The sequence below is a fragment of the Arvicola amphibius genome, chromosome X, assembly GCF_903992535.2.
Source record: "Arvicola amphibius chromosome X, mArvAmp1.2, whole genome shotgun sequence".
Classification (NCBI taxonomy): Eukaryota; Metazoa; Chordata; class Mammalia; order Rodentia; family Cricetidae; genus Arvicola; species Arvicola amphibius.
This window is the reverse complement of record NC_052065.1, coordinates 85,733,171-85,756,211: the sequence shown is the minus strand read 5'-3', so window position 1 is coordinate 85,756,211 and position 23,041 is coordinate 85,733,171. Positions and strand designations below refer to the sequence as shown.

General features: G+C 39.2%; 1 pseudogene; it reads right to left on the bottom strand.

The window, feature by feature from the left end:
- Positions 1-981: 981 nt before the first annotated feature.
- Positions 982-22,227, bottom strand: LOC119804351 (annotated as a pseudogene).
- Between the last annotated feature and the right edge of the window lie 814 nt (positions 22,228-23,041).

Below are 23,041 nucleotides of genomic sequence, written 5' to 3'. Positions count from 1 at the left end.
CTTGCATTTATTTTCTTTTCCTCTTCATTCTCTGGTAGCTCCAGGCTCTCCTTAGTCACCGAGACCAGTTGTTTCCATTAAACTCTTTAAGCTTCTGTACTTAGTGCTAATCAGTAGGCTCAGTCATATCACCACCTCAAAGCTTCACTTCTGCACATGCTCCACAAAGGCAGTTTGATACCTGCTTTTTGCTCTGACCAGTGACGTAGTGGATGGATTCGGTGTCTCCTTAGCGTGAGACACATGGAAGTCATCTCATCTCCAGACTGAGAAGTGTGATGGCGCAGAAGCTCAGGGAGGCATCACAGGTTAGTGGAATCTTCTTGGATTCCAAGCTTCAGATTCTAGTTCTCTTTGTCTTCTGCCACATAAGAGACAAACTCAAGGTATTTCTTCAAAATGTTTTTTTTTTTTGTAGATAACTTTCAAGAGTTTGCTATTCTCAGGAGATTCTCAGGGGTAGGTACTGTAGTCAATCAATCCACAGATACAGTTGAGGTATTCAAGTATCAGCTCATCACAGCTGCCCATGATGAACACAAGATGAATGTAAGAGTGATGTGGTTTTCCCTGTTCTCAAAGAGGCTAAAGGGAGTCTGCTGCAGGATGAAGATCAATGTTTTGAATTCTGACAAATCTACAGAGAAGTATTTGACTTCCAAGTAGTCTTCCCACTTATTGGGAATTCATAATTATATAGAATTCATCATATTCATTCTGAATGAAATCATCAGGGTTTCTGGTCCAAATATGCTTGATTTTATCCAGTTCTTTCTGATCAAGGTATTACTCCTTAATACTCTTGGTTTTCTTTTTCTTTTATTTTTCTTTTCCACTTTCCTCATTCACTCCCATATTTTCAATATTAGGCTTCTCTTAATTCTTATATTTTTCTCCTCTTTCTCACCTTTCTCTTCATCTGCCTCATCAGTACTCGTTTCCTTCCTTTTCCAAATAGAGAATGATGGGATAGCTTATGACCTATGAGTGCTTATCCATCACTCCTTTGACCCTCATATCATATAGGTGTTCTGGTTGGTATTATTTGAGGTGAAGAATAATTTTTGTACCTTGGCCAATAGGTTCGTTGTGGTCTGCATATGTAGGGAAGGATCCACTAGCAGAAGACTCCATGAATACAGCTCATATTTTTGTTTTGTAATCACAACCACTTTCTGTACCACCAGATAGGCAGATACGAATCCAGTCCCAATCATGGACATGTCTGCACTAGTCTGGAGAGTCTCCACAAACATTTTTGTGCCAGGCTTGGCTATCGCTCCCAAGTTAGTTATGAGGTCAGCCTTGGTCATGCCAATGCCAATGTCTATCAAACTCAACTTGTGTTCCTGATGCCTGTGGATATTGTCAATTTCTAGATCTTTACCACTGCTCAACTTGAAAGGGTCCATCAGGTTATCATAGTGAATCTTGATCAAGGTATTGGAAGCATTAGAGATCAACTACTGGAGGAAAATTTCCTTGTTCGAGAAAGTCTAGATGATGAGGAACATGAGCTGAGATGTTTCTGCCTGAAGGAACGATTTCTTCTAGAAAGACAAAGAAAATCTCTACCTTCTCTCCTTCATTGGGCACTTTCTCAGGCATACTGAAGGAAAAACACTAAAGAAGTTCAGAACAGGGTGCGCCAGGACTATGTTTGACTCACATGTAGCAGTTAGCTTGTGAGGTGATGAGGTTGAGAGGTGGTGAGGGGGTGAGGAATGACTTCTGGCTTCACTGTTATGAACCTAACACTATGCTTTTATGAGATTTTTGGCTTGTCCTTGTTTTGCCATTTCTAATGGTTGAAAGTACTTCTGAGTTGGATTATCAGTTAGTGTAGCTATTATTGTCTTCTCCTTTAGTGTCATCTCCAGCACCAGCAGATATAGTTGTTTAAAATTTTTAAGTCACTTGATTGATGTGTTGTTCTTCTCGGGAACACCCGGGAAAGGACAGGCCTTCCCTGTTCTACAGTGATTGCCTCGCTGTCTGCCCAGCCCATATGAAATCAACAAAATTGAACTGTTCCAGTTTCATTTCATAAAGTTGTAAAAATGTAATTAGCAGCTTGTTTTGAGAATATATGTTATGAAAATAATCAATTTGTTGCTTTGTTGTTATTAAACTTAACTAAAGACTTGTTTTTTTCCCCCAATGGATTTACCTTTCTTTCTGTGTAATGCTGTTGCTGTTGCTGTTGCCTGGCATCACTTTTTAAAAGGGGTACGGTGGCAAGGACTTAGTCTTCATAATGTGCTGGCCCCTGGAAGTCTGACTGTGCTCCAGTGAGCATATGAGCAACACAAACTGGACTTGGTGCATTGTTTTTTTTTGGGGGGGGGGAAGAAAGCTCTAGGGTGCGGAGTGGATCTGGGAGGACTGGGAAGTGAGTGTGATCAGGGTGCATTCTGAGAAACTCCCAAATAATCAATAAAAATATTATGGTGTGAAAAAACTGTTCCCTTACTGGGTGGACTGTTGGCAAGAAACATTTTGTGTCTTGGAGCTTAACTGCTGTACCTTTTTTTTCTTTTGATGGTGAAGCTAGATGATTAGGTACCAATAAATATAGGAACAATATAGGAAGCTTGAAACTTGTATGTTCTTCTACTTACCTGCCTTATAAGAGGGGAGATTATACCTCACATGATCTTAATATAGTACTAGGTCTGTGAAAAATAATGGATTATTCATACTTACAGATTATTTATCGTGTTCCTGATAATGCGTTAAATATTTTATGTGTTGTTACTCACTTTGCTTAATTTTTCTAACAGTTTCTCACAGGTTTTCTTGGTCTTTTCATTGTTTCCATTTTATAGATAATGAAAGGGAAGTTGGAACTCAGGAAAGTTAAGCAATATTCTCAAGTGAAAATGTCCACAAAGTCAAAGAGCCTGGGGAGGGGTGGTTCAAACCAGCATGATGACACAACTTTCCTCTTTGTTCTCAACCTGTATGCTATATGCCTTATTGGAACAAATGGGTGGTGTCTCAGCATTTGGGTAAAGATTAGGAATTTACAGGTGCAGCTGGAAGAAAAAGATTTGACTTAATCTTGTCAGATTTTCTCAAAACATATTTTTTTCTACCAGATGTCTGTTTTCTTTCATTTTACATTAATAAACCTGTTCTAAATGTGTGTTTACTTGATAAACAGTTAATGATAATGCTTTCCACCTGTAGTTCTCAGAAAAGACTTTAAAGTTAAAGTGCAATTACGATTAATGTGTATGAAAATGAAAATTGTCAAATTAACCTAGAATATTACAGTGCAGAATGTAATGTGGCAACAGTTTAGCATAAAAAGAAGCCTGAATAATTAGGCACCATCTCTCCACATAGAGGAGCCTATGGCCTCACAGCCATAGAAGCTTGAAATGGACTTGGATCTTAGCATTTCCCTCTCCTTTCTTTTCTGCTTAACACTTAACAAATTCATCACAAAATAACAAGTTTCCTCATCACATTTTAATAATATTCATATTTGGTTGACACTCTGCACCTCCTCATCTCTCTACTCCCTTCTCCGTCCCAGCTGTGCCTTTCTGCTTTCAGTATTTCCCTTTATACTTGCATCTATCATGTGTTCTATTGCCCTTACACCTACCCTTATGGACTCTTTTTTCCCTGTCATTTATTCTTACTATTGCTGTTCTTATTATCAACTACCTTTTGCATTTAAAATGTAACTTTGCTCATGTTTAAAAATTGGATTATTTAAAAAAAGCAAAGGGTTATGCTTTAGTATTAATTATGAACTTGACACTGATTACAGTAGTTTGACAGGAGAATCTCAATTGAAAAGTTACCTGGAATAGATTGGCCTGTGGCCATGTCTGTGGGAGATTATGTTGTTTATTAATAGCTACATGGAGAGCCAACCTGCTGTGGGCAGTATCATCCTTAGGTGATCCTAGGCTCACTAAGAAAGCAAGCTAAATCTGGGCCTGTGAGTGAACTGGAAAGTAGTGTCCCTGTATGGTTTGTACTTCAAGATTCTTCTTGAGTTCCTGCCGTGAAATCCTGTATGGTGTAGGAGGGTCTTCTTTCTATGTGTTACTTTCATTGGTTAAATAAAGAAACTGCTTAGGCCTTTTGATAGAGCAGAACTTAGATAGGCAGGGAAGACAGGACTGGATGCTGGGAGGAAGAAGACAGTGTGGCAGATGCCATGGCTCTCCTCTCCAAGATGAATGCTGGTTAGACTCATGCCGGTAAACCACAGTCAAGTGGCAATACACATTAATAGAGATGGGTCAAACTAATATGTGAGAGTTAGCCAATAAGAGGCTAGATCTAATGGATCAGGGAGTGTTTAAATTAATATAATTTCCTTGTGGTTATTTCAGGGGTTAAGCTAGCCGGGTGGCAGGATACAGCCCGCCACTCCACATTACAATAGAGTGGCTCTCCAGCGTGAGCCTGGATTTTGTATATTGTGTTTTCTTTAAATTTTTTGACTGTAAAGGAGCTAAGTACAGAAAAACATTTTATTGTATGGGCTGCCAAACTAAACCAACATATATGTTCTAAAAATATCATGACTTCAAAATTTGGGTCTAAGGATATGATGCTTTGGAAAAAAAGGTTCTTCTTTTGTTTTCACAGAAGATGAGACCCTGTGGATTCCTTCTAGACCAATATGATATGATAGACCATGTCCTCCTGAAAGGTTGCTGTAAACACCCTCAAAAAATTACTTCACTCAACTGCCAACTGAGATGAATCTAGCACACAGGTTATACCATGAAAGACCTGATTAGCAGCATCCCCATTTAGCACGAAGCAGTTTGGAGAAAAATAACTGTGCCCATATTCCCAAATATTGTTTATAAATGTTCTTTTATATTTAAAGGAGGATATGATATAGATATGAATAGTTTGCATTGGTATAAATCTTGATTTATTGATACAAGTTTAAGGTCAATTTTGTTATATGTATATGTATTTCTGATCTTGATTAAGGTATTGTGATTGTGTAGTTCATTTAAAAATGTAATGTATAAAAAATAAAAAATGTAATGTATAATTAGGAAATATAGGTTGTTAATGGATAATCATCGATAATAGTCAAGCTTGTAGTCATGTTAGTTATATTTTCTAGATGTGCATAGATATATTTCAGATAGGCATTCTTCATATCTTTCAAAGATTACAAAATATGGCATTTAATGTTTTAATAACTTAGAGCTTTTCATGACAACGAGACATGTCTGCTCCTGGCAGCACCAATCTACTTCAAGAGGAAGATGGGCATCGAACAGGCTCCTTATGGAGTTGGTTAGACATTTGGGCAAGAAACTGCTCTTGCCTGGACTGTTACATAAACTGAACACAAAGAACCTGCAGAGAGAGGACTGCTGAACTTGCCTAAATGTGAGAGGTTCCTTCGGGGTTCTTGATTCATGAAAGAGTCTGTGAGAAATTCTGCAGGACACAGAAAAAAGTGACTGAACTGTCTTTGAAACTTCCTGCTTCATGGAAAAGTCTGCTGGATACTATGGGCCTGTAAGCCAAAGATGGATGCCCCAACGGTACAGAAAAAACTTTGGGTGACTGTCCAGGCAGTGAGATGTCTCTGTCATTTCTAGAGTTTTGGAAGTTGCTTATAATGCACTTCCTGTTTACTTAGGTAATATTATATCCTTCTGGAGTCTTTGATGGAGTTGAAGAATAGGTAGATAGTTATTGTTTTCCTTAGTTATGATAAAAGATAAAATAGATATAAATATTGTAACTGTAATTTTTGCTTTTTATATGTAATTTTACTATATTAAAGTGAAAGCCTTTCTTTTTTGTTTAAACAGAAAAAGGGAAAATGGTATAGGAGGATCTTCTTTCTATCTGTTGCTTTCATTGGTCAAATAAAGAAACTGCCTAGGCCTTTTGATAGGGCAGGATTTAGATAGGCGAGGAAGACAGGACTGGATGCTGGGAGGAAGAAGGCAGTGTGGCAGACACCATGGCTCTCTTTTCTGAGATGGACGCTGGTTAGATTCATGCCAGTAAGCCACAGTCAAGTGGCAATACACATTAATGGAGATAGGTTAAACTAATATGTGAGAGTTAGCCAATAAGAGGCTAGTGCTAATGGGCCAGGCAGTGTTCAAATTAATATAATTTCCATGTGGTTATTTCGGGGGTTAACCTATCCGGGTGGCAGGATGCAGCCTGCCACTCCACATTACAACACCTGTAAAAGGAGACTGCTCTTATGTTTCCTGGCTACCCAAACACAGAAACTGTATTAACTACAGCACTGTTTGGCCAATAACTCAAGCATATTCCTAGATAGCTCTTATATCTTAATTAACTAATTTCTATGAATCTATATCGCCATGAGGCTGTGCCTTACTGGTAAGGTTCTAGCGTCCTCTCCTTCGGCAATACATGGCATCTCCCTGACTCTGCTTACTCTCTATCTCTCTATTTCCATTCAGATTTCCTGCCTGGCTTTACTATGCTAAGCCATTTCCCTAAACAAATTTATTCACCAACCAATAAAAGCAACACATGTACAGAAGGACATCCCACATCAAAGTCCCTCAATGATGGACTATGACATGAAAGTGTATGCAAAACAATACTTCCCAAGTTGTTTTTGGTTATAGTTTCTTATCATACCAACGGAAGCTAGAACAGAGGAAAAGTCAAATCTTATTCCTTCATTACCTACTCTAGTTAGGATTCACTGTTTAGGTTCCTATGTATCACTTTAGAAGCTTTCTATGCATATATATTATTTATGCACACACATATACTAATACCTTGATTTTAAAGTGTTCAAACTGTCATAGTCTTTATCAATCTGATAAGTAGAAAATGATATCTTATTGTTTTTGTATTTATTCATTTTGTATTTAAGTATAAGTGAGTTTCAGTATGATCTGTATGTTTATTGGTAATTTGAATTTCTTATTCTATCTTCTACTCATTTGCTGTTTACTTGATTTTCTCACTGAATTTTAATAGCTCTTGAAATATGAAATAATTTTTCTTTTAAATGTAAAACAAATATTTTTTACTCTTTGTCTTATGCATTTTATTAGTAGCTTTAAATTTTTATGTAGCCAAGTTTATCAAAGATTTATCTTTAGATTCTGAGATTTTGTTTGTTTGTTTTACAAGGTAGAGTTTCTATATAGCTTTGGAGTCTGTAGATCAGTCTGACCTTGAACTCACAGAAATTCACCTGCCTCTGCCTCCCAAATGCTGGAATTAAAGGCATGCACCACCACCACCTGGCCAGATTCAGAGTTTTATATTCCCATTTAACAGCCTCTTTTACCCCAGTATAATTTTTAAAATTTTGCTCATGATTTACTTTAGTCTTTTTTATTTATTTTTTTTAGTTTTTTAAAAAAACTATTTTTTTTTCATTTTACACACCAATCCCAGTTCTCACTCCCTCCCCTCCTCCAGTTGCCTCCACCTTCCACCCCACCTCATTCCATCTCCCTTATAGAGGGTAAGGCACATTGTTTTGAGGAAGGACCAAGGCTGTCCCTACAATATTTAGGCTGAGCAAGGTATCCCTCCAAAGAGAATTGGTTCCAAAAAGCCAGTACAAGCAGTAGGGATAAATCCTGGTGCCGCTGCCAGTGGCCCCAGCCATACAACTGTCACCCACATTCAGAGGGCCTACTTTGCTCCTATGCTGGCTGGTTCCTTCCCTGTCTGGACAGAGCTGGTGTGCTCCCATTAGCTTAGGTAGGCTGTTTCAATGTGTATCCCCATCATGGTCTTGACCTCTTTGCTCATATTCTCACTCCTCCCATTCTTGAACTGGACTCTGGCAGCTCAGACCAGTACTCTGCTGTGGCTCTATGCATATGTCTCCATCAGTTGCTGTTTAAAGTTTCTATGGTTACATTTATGATAGAACTCAATCTGATTACAGGGCAAGAACAGTTCTAACACCCTCTCTACCATTGCTTAGGGTCTTAGCTGGGGTCATCCTTGTGGATTCCTGGGAATTTGTCTAGTGCCAGGTGTTTTGTTGGCCTCATAATGGCTCCTTCAATCAAGATATCTCTATCCTTGCCCTCCATCTCTATCCTTCCCCTATTTCAACTATCTCATTCCCTCAAGTTCTCTTTCCCCCTTCCCTTCTCACCTCCTCCTTCCCTCCTGCCTTCCCTTCTCTCCCCACCTCTATGCTCCCAATTTTGTCAGGAGATTTTGTCAATTTCTCCTTCCCAGGGGTTCTATATGTGTTTCTCTTAGAATTATCCTTGCTACTTAGCTTATCTGGGGTCATGGACTATATTCATCATCCTTTGCTTTACAGCTAGTATCCACTTATGAGTGAGTACATACCATGCTCATCTTTCTGTGTCTGTGTTAGCTCACTCAAGATGGCTTTTTCTAGTTCCACCAATTTACATGCAAATTTCAAGATGTCATTGTTTTTTTTAACCACTTGAGTAATACTACATTGTGTAAATGAAGTACATTTTCTTTATTCATTTTTGTTTTTTTTATATTTATTTATTTATTATGTATACAATATTCTGTCTGCGTGTATGCCTGCAGGCCAGAAGAGGGCACCAGACGTCATTACAGATGGTTGTGAGCCACCATGTGGTTGCTGGGAATTGAACTCAGGACCTCTGGAAGAGCAGGCAATGCTCTTAACCTCTGAGCCATCTCTCCAGCCCCTCTTTATTCATTTTTGGATTGAGGGTCATCTAGGTTGTTTCTAGGTTCTGGCTATTACAAATAATACTGCTATGAACATAGTTGAACAAATTCCCTTGTATGATTGAGCATTCTTTAGGTATATGCCCAAGATTGGTATTGTTGTGTCCTGAGGTAGGTTGTTTCCCAATTTTCTGAGAAAATGCCATACTGATTTCCAAAGTGGTTGTACACGTTTATATTCACACCAGCAATGGAGGAGTGTTCCCTTACTATGCATCCTCTTCAGCATAAGCTATCATTGGTGTTTTTCGTCTTAGACATTCTTACTGGTGTAATATGGTATTGCAGAGTCTTTTGATTTGCATTTTCCAGATGGCTAAGGATGCTGAAGATTTCCTTAAGTGTCTTTCAGCCATTTGAGATTCTTCTGTTGAGAATTCTCTGTTTAGATATTACCCTATTTTTAATTGGATTATTTGGTATTTTGATGTCTAATTTCTTGAGTTCTTTATTTGATTTTTTTCTCATTTTTTCATTAAAAATTTCCATCTCCTCCCCTTCTCCTCCCCCTTCCCTCCCCTCCCTTCCACCCATACCCCCACTCCCTCCCTCTCCAAGCCAAAGAGCCATCAGGGTTCCCTTCACTATGTTAAGTCCAAGGTCCTCCCAACTCCCCCTAAGTCCAGGAAGGTGAGCAACCAAACTGACAAGGCTCACAGTGAGCCCGTCCATGGTGTAGAGTTCATGCTCATCACCATTGTCCTTGGTTTCTCAGTCCTCCTCCACCGTCAGCCACATTCAGAGAGTCCGGTTTGGTCCCCTGTTCCATCAGTCCCATTCCAACTGGACTTGGTGGTCTCCCGTTAGATCTGTCCCACCGTCTCAATGGGTAAACACACCCCTCACGGTCCTGACTTCCTTGCTCATGATCTCCCTCCTTTTGCTCCTCATCAGGACCTTGGGAGCTCAGTCTGGTGCTCCTATATGGGGCTCTGTCATTTTCTCCATCCAATGCCAGGTGAAGGTTCTATGGTGATATGCAAGATATTCATTAGTATGATCAACCTACCACAGGACCCAGCAATCCCACTGTTGGGAATTTACCCAAGAGATGCCCAATCATATTACAAAAGCATTTGTTCAACTATGTTTATAGCAGCATTATTTGTAATAGCCAGAACCTGGAAACAACCTAGATCCCCTTCAGTGCAAGAATGGATGAAGAAAGTGTGGAATATATACATATTAGAGTACTACTCGGCAGTAAAAAATAATGACATCTTGAATTTTGCATGCAAATGGATGGAAATAGAAAACACCATCCTGAGTGAGGTAACCCAGGCCCAAAAAGATGAACATGGGATGTACTCACTCATAATTGGTTTCTAGCCATAAATAAAGGACATCGAGCCTATAATTTGTAAAAAAATCCTAGAGAAGCTAAATGAGAAGGTGAATCCAAAGAAAAACAAATAGTTATCCTCTTGAGTTCTTTATATATTTTGGAGATCAGTCCTCTGTCTGATGTGGGATTGGTGACCTTTTCCCATTCAGTAGGCTGCTGTTTTGTCTTATTGACTGTGTCCTTTGCTTTACAGAAGCTTCTCACTTTCAGGAGGTCCAATTTCTTTATTGTAGCTCTCAGTGTCTGTGCTACTGGTGTTACATTTAGGAAGTGGTCCCCTGTGCCTATGCATTGAAGGCTACTTCCCATTTTCTCTTCTATCAGGTTCAGTGTGGTTGGATTTATATTGAAGTCTTTAATCCATTTGGACTTGAGTTTTGTGCATAGGGATAGATATGGATATATTTTCATTCTTCTATATGTTGACATCAGGTTATGCCAGCACCATTTGTTGAAGATGCTTTCTTTTTCCAGTCTACCATTTTATCTTCTTTGCCAAAAATCAGGTGTTCATAATGTGTGGATTAATATCCGTGTTTTTGATTTGTTTTCATTGGCCAACCTGTTTGCCTTTATGTAAATACCAGGCTGTTTTCATTACTGTAGTTCCATAATAGAGCTTGATGTTAGAGATGGTGATACCTCTGAATGTTCCTTTAGTGTACAGGATTGTTTTGGCTGGCTGAGATTTTTCTTTTTCCATATGAAGTTGATTATTGCTCTTTTGAGGTTTGTGAATAATTGTGTAGTGATTTTGATGGGGATATCATCAAATCTATAGATTGCTTTTGGTAAGATTGCCAATTTTGTTATGTTGATCTTACCTATCCAAGGGCATGGGAAATCTTTCTACTTTCTGGTATCTTCTTCAATTTCCTTCTTCAACCACTTAAAGTTCTTGTCAAACAAATCTTTCACTTCTTTGGTTAGTGTTACCCTAAGATATTTTATACTATTGGTGGCTAATGTAAAGGGTGCTATTTCTCTGATTTCTTTTTCATTTTCTTTATCATTTGTGTGTAGGAGGTCTACTGATTTTTTTTAATTGATCTTGTATCTTTGTTAAGGAGGGAAAATTTGTAATTCTCTTTCTTGCTTGTGTCTGTGTGGTTTCGGGATCAGGGTAACTAGCCTCATAAAAAGAGTTTGGCAATGTCCCCTGTGTTTCTATTATGTGGAACAATTTGAGGAGTATAGTTATTAGTTCTTCTTTGAAGTTCTGGTAGAATTCTGCAAGGAAATCATCTGACTCTGGGCTTTTTTTTGGTTGGGAGGCTTTTGATGACTATTTCTATTTCATTACAGGTTATAGGTCTATTTAAATTGTTCACCTGGTTGTGATTTAATTTTGTTATGTGGTGTTTCCAATTTTCTGGAGTACAAGTTTTTGTAGTATAAACTAATAACTCTCTGGATTTCCTCCTTGTCTGTTGTTATGTTCCCCTTTTCATTTCTATTTTCTTAATTTAGATGTTCTCTCTCTACCTTTTGAATAGTTTGGATAAGGGTTTGCCTATCTTGTTGATTTTTAAAAGAACCAGTTCTTAGTTTCATTGTTTCTTTGTATTGTTTTCTTTGTTTATATTTTATTGATTTCAGCCCTTAACTTGATTATTTTCTGTAGTATACATCTCCTGGGTGAGTCTGCTTCTTTTTGTTCTAGAGCTCTTAAGTCACGGGTGTGAGATTTCTCCACTTTCTTCATATAGGCACTTAGTGTTATGAACTTTCCTCTTAGCACTGCTCTCATAGTGTCCCATAGGTTTGGGCACATTATGCCTTCGTTTTCATTCAATTCTAGGAAGTATTTAATTTCTTTCTCTATTTCTTCCTTGACCCAGGGGTGATTCAGTTGAGCACCATTCAATTTCCATCAGTTTGTAGACTTTCTGCCAATAGTGTTGTTGTTAAATTTTAACTTTAAACTATGGTGATCCTACAAGATACAGGGGATTATTCCATTTTTTTTTATCTGTTGAGGTTTGCTTTGTTACCCAGTATGTGATCAATTTTCGAGAAGGTTCCAGGTGGCTCTGAGAAGAAGATATATTCTTTTGTGTTTGGGTGAAATGATCTATAGATATCTATTTGAGTCATAACATCTGTTACTTCTCTTATTCTCTGTTAAGTTTCTGTCTGGATGACCTTTCCATTGGGGAGAGTGGGGTGTTGAAGTTTCCTATTAGTGGTGTGTGCGGTTTGATGTGTGATTTAAGCTTTAGTAATTTTTTTTTTACATATGTCTGTGCTCTTGTATTTGGGGCATAGATGTTCAGTATTAAGGCTTCATCCTGATGGATTTTTCCTGTAATATATATGAAGTGTCCTTTTCCAACCTTTCTGATAGATTTTCATTTGAAGTCTATTTTGTTAGATACTAGGTTCATTTGATTGGAAAATCTTTTCCCAACCCTTTATTCTGAGAGAGTGTCTGTCTTTGAGGTTGAGGTGTGTTTCTTGTTTACAGCAGAAGGATGGATCCTGCTTTTGTATCCATTCTGTTAGCCTATGTCTTTTTATAGGTGAATTGAGTCCATTGATGTTAAGAGATATTAATGACCACTGATTGTTAATTCCTGTTATTTTTTTGGTGGTAGTGTTTGTGTGCTTCCCTTCTTTGGGGTTTGCTAGTGGGAGGTTATCTTTTGCCTGAGCTTTTTTATTTTTTTTGGTTTATTTTTTTATATTTAAAAATTTCCATCTCCTCCCCCTTCCCTCCCCTCCTCTCCACCCATACCTCCCTCCCTCCCTCTCCATTGCCTGAGCTTTTGTGGGTGCATGTAGCTTACTTGGGTTAGAGTTTCCCTTCCAGTACTTTCTTTAGGGCTTGATTTGTGGATAAGCATTGCTTAAATCTGGTTTTGTCATGGAATATCTTATTTTCTCCATAGATGGTGATTGAAAGCTTTGCTGGGTATAGTAGTCTGGGTTTATATCTGTGGTCTTAATGTCTACAGGACATCTGTCCTGGACCTTCTGGCTCTCATGGTTTTCATTGAGAAGTCAGGTGTAATTGCCTTCATATGTGATTTGGCCTTTTTCCTTTTCATCTCATAATATTCTTTGTTTATTTTCTGTATGTTTTGCATTTTGATTATTATATGGTGATAAAACTTTTTTTGGTTCAGTTTATTTGGTGTTCTGTAAGCTTCTTACACCTTCATACGGATATCCTTCTTTGTTGGGGAAGTTTTCTTCTATGATTTTGTTAAATGTATTTTCTGTGCCTTTGAGCTGGAGTTCCTTTCCTTCTATCCCTATTATTCTTAGGTTTGGTCTTTACATGGTGTCCCAGATTTCCTGGATGTTTTGTGTTAAGAATTTGTTGGTTTTAACATTTTCTTTGACTGATGAATCTATTTCCTCTATAATATCTTCAACACCTGAGATTCTCCCTTCCATCTGTTGTATTCTGTTGGTACATTCGTTCCCATCCATTTTCCCAGATTTTCCATATCCAGAATTCCCTTGGTTTGTGTTTTTTTTATTGCCTGTTTTTCAGTGTTCAAGTCTTGAACTCTTTGCTTCACCTGTTTGTTTTTTCTTGGGTTTCTTAAAGAGATTTATTGATTTCTTCCAATTTTTTTGTTTGTCTTTTCCTCCATTTCTTTAAGGAAAAATTCCATTTCCTCTTTAATGGTCTCCAACATTCTCATAATGTTACATTTAAAATTGTTTTCTTCTGTTTCTTCTGAGTTAGGATGTTCAAATATTCCTGTTGTATGACCACTGGGTTTTGATGTTGCTATGTTGCTTTTTAGGTTTTTGAATGAATTATTGCATTGGCACCTACACATCTCCTCCGACAATTGGTGCTGGCAGTGTCTTTGCCTCTTTGTCCAATCCTTGAAGTTTCTATCTGTGTCTTTGGGAACTGTTCTTGGTCTGCTCTGTCCTGTCACTGTCTGTGTCTTGGGGAGTCGCTGAGGACTCTCTTGTCTGACTCTCTTGGTCCACTCTCTTGGTCTCCTCTGTGCAATAGCAGCTTGTGTTTCAGAGATTTTTTTCTTGGTCCTCTTTGTGCAGTTGCAGCCTGTGCTTCAGAGTTTCTCTGAAGTCGCTGGGGGTGATATATTGGAGGGTTTTGGGGTGGAGTTGGGCTCATATCTTACAGGGCCCCATCCACAGAGTGGGTGTTTTGGTACAGTCTACCTCTAGGAAGCTTGCCTGATGGCTGGCTAGAGAAGCTGAAGCAGGTGGGGGAGGGGCCTTGGGTTTTGCCCTGGTACTGAGGGCCTAGAGAGTGGGGTGCCCTGCTGTGCAGATCATCACTCACTTCTTGTTTTTTTTTTTTTTTTTTTTTTTTTTTTTGCAATCGCTGTCTGTGCTTCAGAGTTCCTCTGAGGCTGTGGGGGATAGGAGGGTTTGGGGGCAGAGTGCAACTTATAGTTTACAGGGTCTGATTGATGGAGTGAGGGTGTTGGAGCAACCTATCTGTAGAAAGTTTGCCTGTTGGCTGGCTAGAGTAGCTGATGTAGGTAGGGGAGGGGCCCGGGGCCTTGCCCTGCTACTGAGGGCCTAAAGATTGAAGTGCCCTGCTATGTGAGTGATCACTCACTTCTTGGTCCTCTCTGTGCAGTCACAGCCTGTACTTCAGCTGTATTTCAGAGTTTCTCTGAGGTGGCAGGAGATCTAGTTCTTCTTTTAAAACACATTTTAAGTTTTTATTTAGAAAGAAATACTGAATGACTTAATATAAACCAGATGCCCTGAGTGTTCATGAGGCTGTATATGTGTTAAGTAAATTATAAGAAACAATCTACTAAATATATAATGTGACTCTTTTTATTTTTTATGTATTTTTTTTCTCATTTTTTTATTAAAAATTTCAATCTCTTCCCCTCCTCCTCCCCCTTCCCTCCCCTCCCTTCCACCCATACCCCCACTCCCTCCCTCTCCAAGCCAAAGAGCCATCAGGGTTCCCTTCACTATGTTAAGTCCAAGGTCCTCCCAACTCCCCCTAAGTCCAGGAAGGTGAGCAACCAAACTGACAAGGCTCACAGTGAGCCCGTCCATGCTGTAGAGTTCATGCTCATTGCCGTTGTCCTTGGATTCTCAGTCCTCCTCCACCGTCAGCCACATTCAGAGAGTCCGGTTTGGTCCCCTGTTCCATCAGTCCCATTCCAACTGGACTTGGTGGTCTCCCGTTAGATCTGTCCCACCGTCTCAATGGGTAAACGCACTCCTCACGGTCCTGACTTCCTTGCTCATGATCTCCCTCCTTTTGCTCCTCATCAGGACCTTGGGAGCTCAGTCTGGTGCTCCTATGTGGAGCTCTGTCATTTTCTCCATCCAATGCCAGGTGAAGGTTCTATGGTGATATGCAAGATATTCATGAGTATGGCAATAGGATCTGGACATTTCTGGCACCCTCTCCTCAGCTGCCCAAGGAACAAGCTGGGGGCGTCTTCCTGGACACCTGGGAACCCATCTAGAGTCAAGTCTCTGCCAACCCTAGAATGGCTCCCTTAATTAAGATATATAATTCCTTGTTCCCATATTCACCCTTCCTATATCCCAACCATCCTATTACCCCCAAGCTCTTCCCATCCTCCACTTCACACTTTTCTCTCCCCATCCCCCCATCCCCCCATCCCACCCCACCCCCAGGTTCCCATTTTTTGTCCGGCAATCTTGTCTACTTCCAATATCCAGGAGGATAACTATATGTTTTTCTTTGGGTTCACCTTCTTATATAGCTTCTCTAGGATTTTTTACAAATTATAGGCTCGATGTCCTTTATTTATGGCTAGAAACCAATTATGAGTGAGTACATCCCGTGTTCATCTTTTTGGGCCTGGGTTACCTCACTCAGGATGGTGTTTTCTATTTCCATCCATTTGCATGCAAAATTCAAGATGTCATTGTTTTTTACCGCCGAGTAGTACTCTAATATGTATATATTCCACACTTTCTTCATCCATTCTTGCACTGAAGGGGATCTAGGTTGTTTCCAGGTTCTGGCTATTACAAATAATGCTGCTATAAACATAGTTGAACAAATGCTTTTGTAATATGATTGGGCATCTCTTGGGTAAATTCCCAACAGTGGGATTGCTGGGTCCTGGGGTAGGTTGATCCCGAATTTCCTGAGAAACCTCCACACTGCTTTCCAAAGCGGTTGTACAAGTTTGCATTCCCACCAGCAATGGATGAGTATACCCCTTACTCCACATCCTCTCCAGCAAAGGCTATCATTGGTGTTTTTGATTTTAGCCAGTCTGACAGGTGTAAGATGGTATCTCAACGTTGTTTTGATTTGCATTTCCCTGATTGCTAATGTGACTCTTAAAGCCCAAAATATATTTATAGATTTGAGAAACAAAGAGAGAACTGAAAGTTGGAACACATATTACATAATTTAGATGCTCTAGATATAGATAGAATCTGTGGTGTCTGGTAACTATTTACTCCATAAAGCATGGTCATTGATGGGTTCTACTCTCTTTGGGCAGCTCTTCACTGAATGATTGGGGTCATAGCAAATGTCTGATGGAGGCAGATTCTGAAGTTGTGTGTGTTAATGGTGCTAAGGTGTCTACTCCTGATCCAAAGGGCAGTGATGTTAATGAAACCCCAATTCTCCCAGTCCTGATGGTGTATAGCACCTATCTCTAGTGACATTATACTTTTGTCTCACCATTGATGAGATGTAAGTTTGGAATTCTCTTCCATGATTACTACTTACTTTTTTTTGTAGCCCCTGGAGCCCATCCATAAATTTTCTTGTAATCTGAAAGCAAAGAATATTCCATCTTAAGAATTTAAATTATGATATATTTTGAGTAAATATACATAAATTTTCTCTACATACAGTAAGATAAGAAGTGGTGTCCATGTATCTTTCAGAAGGATATTGAATCATGCAAGTGGTTAAAGAAGCTTCATTAGTAATTTGAGATTGTTGCATGGAATTTCTGGGGTAAGCACAGTTTTATCATTGTTTTTATGTTATAAAATTTCCAAATTTTGCATAAGCAATTCATTTATTAGAATTAAAAAATTTAAATAGATATTGCCTATGTATTTGTCCAATTTTAATGATACTTCAAAAGTGTTTGTGTTAAGTGGATACACCTAAATATTATGATGATTAAATCTAGAACAGCCTGGTAGTACATAGGCCAGTCTGGGTTATTTAGCAAGATCTCATTCTTAAGCTAAAACAGCAAAATATAATTTGACAGAAAACAGTGTGGTATTTTGAATAAGAAATGTCCCCCATGTATTTGAATACTTGGTCCAGGGAGGTGGTACTGTTTGGCAGGAAGTAGGGCCTTGCTGGAGGAAGTATGTCTTAGGGGGGCTGGCTTTGACAGTTTATAGTCATGCCTAACTTCCACTTCCAAGTTGTCTGCTTGTGTCTTGATGGACATGTGTTAACTTTCTCATTTGGTCATCTGCTGCCATGCCTCCTCTGCCATCAAAGACTATTGCTCTCAAATTATAAATCCAAATAAACTCTTACTTCTTTAAGTTACCTTGTTCATGGTATTTATCATAGTGAGTTTTGAGAAAATTTACCAGGCATAATTATTCTACCTAATACTACACACATCCACATCCATATACCCACACAACCAGTTTACAATGGAATTACATTCCAATAATAGGCACCATAAATGGAAGATATCACAAACATTCATTTTGACGGAAAAAATATCAGATGAACAGAAAGGTGAATTGCCTTTTCCAGTATCATACAATTAATAAGCAGTAACACTACCATCCAAACTGGGTACCATCTAACAAATGCTCTTAATCTACTATGGGATGCTGTCCTTTTCACCTTTATTTAAGCTGTGTCTGTGTCAGGCACTATGCAATTGTGAAAAAGGTTAGTCACATAGATGGAATTTCTCCTGATCAAAGTTGACATAGACTATTAGAACCTGAAGTGCTATAATTTAAGTCCAGTTGTTTATTGCAGAGGGAAAAAACTGGCAATAGAGGAAATTTCTCAACAAAAGCAGAGGAGATACTAAAAAGAGGAGAATTTTAATGTCTGTTCAGGAGATTTTAAATCTTAATTCTAACAAGGCTACTTCTTTTCCAACATCTTATAAGGAATGTTATCTGCTGAAATCCTCTTTGAAAATACAGAGAAGTAACATATTAATGTTGAATTCATCAGAAATTTTATCATCTTAGTATAGCATCAGAATACTCAATAACTCCTATAGCCATAATGATGAATATCTTGCATATCACCATAGAACCTTCATCTGGCGATGGATGGAGACAGAGACAGAGACCCACATTGGAGCACTGGACTGAGCTCCCAAGGTCCAAATGAGGAGCAGAAGGAGGGAGAACATGAGCAAGGAAGTCAGGACTGCAATGGGTGCATCCACCCACTGAGATGGTGGGGCTGATCTAATGGGAGCTCACTAAGGCCAGCTGGACTGGGACTGAAAAAGCATGGGATAAAATTGGACTCTCTGAACATGGAGGACAACGAGGGCTGCTGAGAAGCCAAGGACAGTGGCACTGGGTTTTGATCCTACTGCATGTACTGGCTTTGTGGGAGCCTAGCCTGGTTGGATGCACACCTTCCTAGACCTGGATGGAATGGGGAGGACCTTGGATTTCCCACAGGGCATGGAACCCTGACTGCTCTTAGGACTGGAAAGGGAGGGGGGAGGAGGAAGGGGGAGGAAAATGGGAGGCAGAGAGGAGGCAGAAATTTTTTAATAATAATAAAATAATAATAATACTCAATAACTGTAGTATTTAGCATGGAGAATTAACAAGCAGCATAAAATTAGTCAGGAACTGGCTTATATGTAAGGTTATGAACGACTGATGTTTAAGCCAGCTTTTAATTACTCAGGAATAATCATCCAGACTTTGACTTGCCAGACCACACCTCCCTTCTGCTGTGTGCCTTCTGGGTATTTTTCTGGTACTTTGATAGCTGCTTGATGTATGGTAAAAGCGTTGGTAGGAGAGAAGATTATAATGATTGGCTCAATACAGGTCTTGTTGCCATCTGTGGATGTATTCTTTCCCCATTAGTTTGGCTAGTGAAGAAAGGGCCATTTGGTGCTTTGCCGAGAAGATACATGCTATAAGGGTAATTTAAGGATTCTCTTTGCCAATAATCTTCTTCATAACATAGAACTGGGAATTTTTACTGGGCTTTCAGATCTAGGTGCAGTTTTCTATATTCTCAAGTTGTGTTGGCTTTGAGCAACATAATTATTTGATGTCAACAAACAAGGAAACTGCTCTTTGTCAGAGGAATCTGGGATATCCACTTCTAACTTAGTTGAAGCTGTTCAGAGTCCAGCTGTTTGGGACCCAACTTTGAAATGATTCTAAGTGGCTGCTGGTTAGTCAAGTGCCCTTTTCTGGCTGATATTGTGATGAAGTCTACTGACATGCTTCTTTTCTAAGCCCACTGAGATTACTAGGAAAGTGGGTACTGCATCACCAGTTTGTAAGGATGGTTTCTTTTTCAGAATGATTTCTTTTGGAAATATTATGAGAGAGGGTGAGATTATGGATCCCTAATTGTGGATGGATTCATTGAATCTTTTGGTTTCTTACATGGTGATTTGGAAGGGCTCAGCATCCAACTGTAACAATTAAGTTGTACCCAAAGATATGGTTTATGACCATTCATCAGGGGCTGTTTGTATTTTGCTATAGGTTCCCTTACCTACAGTGAGTGAGTTGTTTGCTATGGTTCCTGGGGTAGGATGAGAAACAAGTGTTTTCTTCTCTTGAGATCATTGAACCGTCAATGAAAAGTTTTGCCTGCTGCACACCCTTTGTAATATAATATGCAGTTGAACTGTTTACATATTTTTTATTCAGTGCTGTGACAGTTGTCTTTCTTAATCAGTGGTTTTACATAATTAAAACATTAGAAACCTAAAATTAGAGACAAATTCAGACATCCTTGACTTCTCCTTGGAGAACATCTGGCTATCCTTAAACAATCACCTGACCTCTTCCCAAGTCAGGCAGAAATCATCAACTTGGACTTTCTTTTGTCTGCAGACAGAATATCAAATTCTCTTTCTGGTGATCAATGTCTGGGATTAAATTAACTACCCAACAAAGAAACCCTGTCTCCAACCCCCCCCCCCCAATTAACTGCCCAAATACTCTTTTTCCTGACTAAAAGGGTCAGACATGCTGGCTTTCCTGAAGATAGGAGAAGTTCATGTCTTCTATCATAGGGTAACTGCTAGTAACTGCCATTTCTGTATGCTAAATCTTAATCCTACCTTCTATTTATACACTCTGACAATGACTAAGCAGTCATTGAATGCCATGCACTGTGTTGCTATGTGGGGACTACCTTATAGCTTATGGTGTTCCTTTGCTTTGTTATATAGTAGAAAGAAGCAAAGAATTAGGTTAGAATCACTTGAAGAAAGCTTACTACTCAATATTCAGATACTATACACTATATTGAAAGATAATAATTAATAAAACATCATTATTTTTCTAATAGTGTTTCCATACTGAAGTGCAATTTTAAGCTTAAAGACTTTCACTTGAGGAAATACCTCATTATTTCAAATATCTTTGAATCTGGATAAGAGAGATAAAGGGATAAGAGTCCCTTTCTTAGATTTTATTATCCACAATACCTATTCAGATGAAATAAATGTTTTATGTTTTTATTATTTTATGTGTATGAGTGTTTTTCCCTATAAGCATTTGTGTGTACTATGTGCAGGATCGGCTGGCAGAGGTAAGAAAAGTGAATTGGATCTCCAAAAACTAGAGTTATATGGATGGTTGTGAGCCATCAGGTGGGTGTTAGGAATCGAATACAAGTCCCTGCGAGAGCAGCATGTGCTCTTAACACTGTGTCATGTCTGCAAGCCCCAATCCAGATTTTTGACACCCCTTTCACTTGAAAAACTTACTGCTTTCAGCTATGAGACAAATTATGTATACCTTATAGAATTTATCTATATAGATAAATTTATTTATAGAATTTATCAGTGAAGTGTTTGTAAAACATCATAACCACACTCAGTGTAGTCAATCAATGTTTGACTTAAAATAGATGTAAATGTAGAATTCCATACCTACATACAATGTGCTTTGCTCATATTCACTCCTCCATTCCTGTGCCTGACTCCTCCAAGATCACCCTCCCCACAACCCTCCTAACTTCATGTCTCTGAATGTTTTCTAACAATGCACTCAGTCCAATGTTCTCATCCAATAAGAACAATTGCCCATAGTCTCCTGGGTGTGGGTTCACCTACTGGAGTTTGATCTTGACCTACCAGAAACCACATTTTTAAGGCAAACTAACTCTCCTTCTCCTAGTATCCATTAATGACAACAACTCTTCAGCCAGGAGTGGGGGCTCATGGACCTCTCACTAATCCATGCTTGAATGTTGACTGACTCGATCTCGTGAGTCTTCAATAGACAACCATGGGTGCTGTGAGCTCTTGATTACAACGTTCTATCATTTCTAGAAGATACATTTGTGCCTAAACCTTTCCTGACCTCCAGCTCTTATGATATTTTCATCCTCTCTTCCATGATGGCCTCTGAGCTTTAGGGTAAGAGACAATGTAGTATAGATGTACCGTTTAATGGTGAGCATGGAGAAGTATATTATAAAAATAAATGCACGTATTCATAAGCATGTGATCACACACCCAAACAAAAACTATGAAAGATCCTTTGAGGGGCTGCTTCTAAAAGTAAGCTGGCCATTTTCTTCCTAAAACAAAGGTATTTAAAATTTGAATAATATAGCCTATTTTTAGGACAGTGGTTATTCTGACTTATACACTATTATATGCTAGTGCTATTTCTTGTTTGGGAAGCCCAACTTGCTTAGGAAAATTCAAATAAGAAAAATATAGCCTGTGATTGAAGCCCCTGACTCTACAGAGACCAGGCCAACACCCTGAACCCCAGTTAAAACCTCCCTCACCCTTTGTGTGACTGCCCAATATAACCCCAATTGCCTCTCCTCTCCTTGCCACCATTTCCCAGCCCATACCTCTGTCAGAAGCCTCCTCTTCCTCCAGAGGCCAGGCCAGTATCCTGAATCCCAGGTAAGACCACTTCCCACCATGCCCACACTTGCAGAGCACAACTCCAACTACTCTTCTTCTTCTTCTTATCACCATATCCTGGACCACACCTCCCATGGAAGCCACTCCCATTGTCCCACCCATGTCTGCTGAATATAACCCCAATCTCTTGTCCCCTTCTTGTCACCATGCCCAGACCCACACCTCTGACAGAAGCCTCCTCTTCTACCAGAAGCCAGAACAGTTTCTTGGGGGTAATACAGACCCCCCCAGTCTGCCCCTGCTTGCCCAGTATAACTCCAATTGCTCCTTTACTTCTCATCATCATATCCTGTCCCATACTCCTGGCAGAAGCCTTCCACTCTATCAAAGGCCAGATAAGAATCCTGATTCTCAGAAGACAGACCAGCATCCTGAACTTTAGAGATCAGGCTTATTTGCTGAAAACCAAGCAGCAAGCTTCTCTCCCAGCAGAATCCAGGCCAGTATCTGATCTCCAGAGAAACCCAGGCCAGACTAGAGGACACATACATACATAGCCAAAACTCCAGCCTCAAACTTGGGCAGCAATGTGGGTAGAGACCCTCTACCTAATCATAGGCTGTAGGATCCTGAAGACCAGAGAGGAATCAGAAACTAAAAAATAAAATACCCATTCAATGAAAGCAAGTCCAGAAATTTGCACCTAGACCTATATCACTCCAAATCCATATGCCAAAATAAGTATAAGAACCCAAATAACAGTAGACAGAGCAATGTGTCACCACTACAGCAAGCCCTAAATATTTCAACACAGCTGAAGCACAAGAATACCATCTTAAAATCAGCTTGATGATGATGATAGAAGTCCTTAAAGAAGAAATAGATAAATCAATGAAGAAATCAAGGAAAAAACAACCAAAAAATTGGAGAAAATCAATAAATATCATAAAGGATGTCAAGAAAATCAAGAAAAATT